Source organism: Ovis canadensis, chromosome 6 (assembly GCF_042477335.2).
Source record: "Ovis canadensis isolate MfBH-ARS-UI-01 breed Bighorn chromosome 6, ARS-UI_OviCan_v2, whole genome shotgun sequence".
Classification (NCBI taxonomy): Eukaryota; Metazoa; Chordata; class Mammalia; order Artiodactyla; family Bovidae; genus Ovis; species Ovis canadensis.
The window spans coordinates 81,815,661-81,819,504 of record NC_091250.1 but is presented as its reverse complement, the minus strand read 5'-3'; positions in this window follow the sequence as shown (position 1 = coordinate 81,819,504).

Below are 3,844 nucleotides of genomic sequence, written 5' to 3'. Positions count from 1 at the left end.
ATTCCAGGTGAGCTATTTCAAATCCTAAAAGATGTGCTGTGAAAGTGCTGCACTCAGTATGCCAGCAAATTTGGAAAACTCAGCAGTGGCCACAGGACTGGAAAAGGTCAGTTTTCATTCTAATACCAAAGTAGCACAATGCCAGAGAATGTTCAAACTACCACACAATTATACTCATTTCACACGCTAGCAAATTAATGCTCAAAATTCCCCAACCTAGGCTTCAACAGTATGTGAACTGAGAATTTCCAGATATTAGAAATGGATTTAGAAAAGAGAAACCATAGATCAAATTGCCAACATCTGTTGGATCATAGAAAAAGCAAGAGAATTCAAGAAAAACATCTGCTTCATTGACTATACTAAAGCCTTGACTGTGTGGATCACAAGAAACTGTGGAAAATTCTTAAACAGATGGGAATACCAGACAATCTTACCTGCCTCCTGAGAAATCTGTATACAGGTCAAGAAGCCACAATTAGAACTGGACATGTAATAACAGACTGATTCCAAATAGGGAAAGGAGTACGTCAAGGCTGTATATCGTCATCTTGCTTATTTAACTTATATGCAGAGCACATCATGCGAAATGCTGGACTTGATGAATCACAAACTGGAATCAGGATTGCAGGGTGAAATGCAGATGAAATGCAGGGTGAAATCAGATATGCAGATGACACCACATTTATGGCAAAAAGTGCAAAAGAACTAAAGAGCCTCTTGATGAAAGTGAAAGAGGGGGTGAAAGAACTGGCTTAAAAACTCAACATTCAAAAAACTAAGATGATGGCATTGAGTCCCATCACTTCATGGTAAATAGATGGGGAAACAATGGAAACAGTGATAGGTTTTATTTTCTTGGGCACCAAAATCACTGCAGATGGTGATTGCAGCCATGAAATTAAGAGATGCTTGCTCCTTGGAAGAAAAGCTGTGACAAACCCAGCATATCAAAAAGCAGAGACATTACTTTGGTGACAATGATCATGTATGGATGTGAGATTTGGACCATAAAGAAAGCTGAGCACTGAAGTTCGATGCTTTTGCACTGTGGTGTTGAGAAGAGTCTTTTGACTTTTGAATGTCCCTTGGACTGCAAGGAGATCAAACAAGTCAGTCCAAAAGGGAATCAGTCTTGAATATTCATTGGAAGGGCTGGTGCTGAAGCTGAAGCTCCAATACTTTGACCACCTGATGCAAAGAACTGATTCATTGGAAAAGACCCTGATGCTGGGAAAGATTGAAGGCAGGAGGCAAAGGGGATGACAGAGGATGAGATGGTTGGATGGCATCACCAACTTGATGGATATGAATTTGAGCAAGCTTTGGGAGTTGGTGATGGATAGGGAAGCCTGATGTGCTGTGGTTCAGGGGGTCACAAATAGTTGGACCTGATCCTTATGTTCGGGTAGCACTGGGACCTGATCTTTATATAGGTCCCTTGGCGACTCTGGCAACTGGACTCGTAATGAGAAGTAACCTCTATCTGTTTTCTACGAGCCAGCTCAGTGCCTGCTTCTATCAGGATGGACCACGTGACACTCCAACCCCTCAGCTTTCTGACTTTGCTGCTGATGGAAACTCTTGTGATTTTATAATGTGCCAGAGTTGCCTCTCACCAAACAAGTCTTCTTTTGCCTTAATGAACCTCTCAGTACAAAGAGTAGGAGCTGCAGGTAATGGGAGTCACATACCTCCTGTCTTAACATACTCTCTTCAGGGTTTTCTCTTCTTGGGCCTTCCTGCTTTTCTTCCAATATTCTTTTTGTTCTTCTTTCATACCCACATTTTGGAAAACTCTTATTATCTGTTTCTGGTTAGGTAGGGCTTCCCGTCATCCTCTTACACTTTGGTCGAAAGTAGTGAATAAATACATCATTTTCTCCAGGTGTATTTTTACTTTATAGAATAGGAAAAAAGTGTTCCTGTGACTAGAATTTGAGGCATTAACGTGATGGTGACTTTGATTTAGGACACAAACAGTAGAGATGTTCATAATTGTTTCCTTGAACTCACGTGGATGAGGTAGCTGCCTATACTTTGTACATATTAGGTGAACCTTGATCACAACTCTGCCTATTTGAGCTTGGACACAGGTAAATGCTGACTCATGAAGGCAGCTGACAGATAAAAGTGTGGTCTCGACTACACAGGTTTAGAAAATTTTACAGACTCCTTCTGTATCTCCATAGGAAGGCAGGAACCGTGTCCTCTTCCTTTCATATGCTTTGCAATTCTTTTCTTTGTACTTTATTTCTTCAAGTTTATTTAATCAGGTATCATGTATGTAAAATATTTATTGTTGGTGGAGTAGTCTATGGTGATTTTCTGGATGATATAGCTCACTCTTTACTTTTTGCCTTTTTCTGTTTCCTTGAAACCTCATACTAATTCTCTAATTATATTTTTAGGAATCTGAATCTTGAACTTTCTGAGGAGAACATCTGAGCTTCAGTGTTCCTGTCAGGTAATGACAAGATATGGGAAAGGCCCATAGCGCCAAGATTAGAATTTCACTATGAGTGTCAATTTTAGATAATTTTAAGGAACCCATTTTTTTATGGGAAAAAAAAAGAAAAAGCTAAAGTGCTAGTAAGAAATTATAAGCAAAATTGACAACAAAGCCAGGGTGAAAAGTTGTATGTACTCCTAAGCAGTGTATTTATTATTCAGAATTGGTCCCACCACAGAAAGAATGGGGGCATATACAAATAGGTAAATGTTTCCAAAATAAGATTAATTCCTATCAGTCAAAAAAGTTTTGCTTGAGAGATTAACTTGATAATCTTAAATGCAAGCAGTTGGATGAAAAATAAAATGTGTTTATTGCCAGCAAACATTTTGGAGAGGTAAATACTTATTGCAAGTACTGTACAGGCTTAGAAAGATCTTTTTTTAGCCAGCTAAAACCACCATTTGTTTTAAATGGGGAGGGAGGTGGGAGGGGAGTTCATGTTTGGGAACGCATGTAAGAATTAAAGATTTTAAAATTTAAAAAAATAAAAAACTAAAAAAAAAAAAAATGCCATCCATCATTTCAGTGTTAAGAGCGCCCCCTGGTGTGGTTGTATAATCATGCTTATGAGAAATTTAGGCACTATCCTTTTTCATTTTAAAACATTTTCATTGAATACTCTTTTATTGATACATAGTTGATTTTTATTTTTTTAATTCTTTTTCTTTTTATTTTTTTCATAGTTGATTTTTAATATTATCTTAACTTCAAGTATACATTACAGTGATTCAGAATCTTTGTAGATTATACTCCATTATAAGTTATTAAAAGATAAAACTTACAATTCCGTGTCCTGTACAATATCCTTTGTTACGTTTTTTATATGCTGTTTTTTAAATCTGATTTTTCTATTATATGGTGATAGGACTTCTTTTCTTGCTATGCCAGCCAGACCAGTATGGTGTGTAACTATCTGAAGAAATGTGAATTTAATTTTTTCCTTGCCCTTATCCATTATTATATCTGGAATCAGTGGTGAACCTGAATGTAGAATTTGGGAATACTAAGCCATAAACTCCTTAAGTTAAAGTTAATGATCAGTAATATATGCTTTGGTAAATATGAAATTATATACTGAGATAAAATTTTACAAGATAATCAAATTCTTTGATGGTGATAGCTTTGTTAAGTGCCAAATTTCTATGAACAGTTTCTTTTTGGTAAACTCATGAACATTTTAATAATTAAATATGAGAATTAAACATCACATTTTAGTTTTGAAATATTCATTGTGTGAAAAAAGTGATCTTAAGTTCTAAGTTTTTTTGTATTCTAGTACCCTCCTATAACCACAGAAATTCCAAATGTAAACATAGTAATTCATCCTTG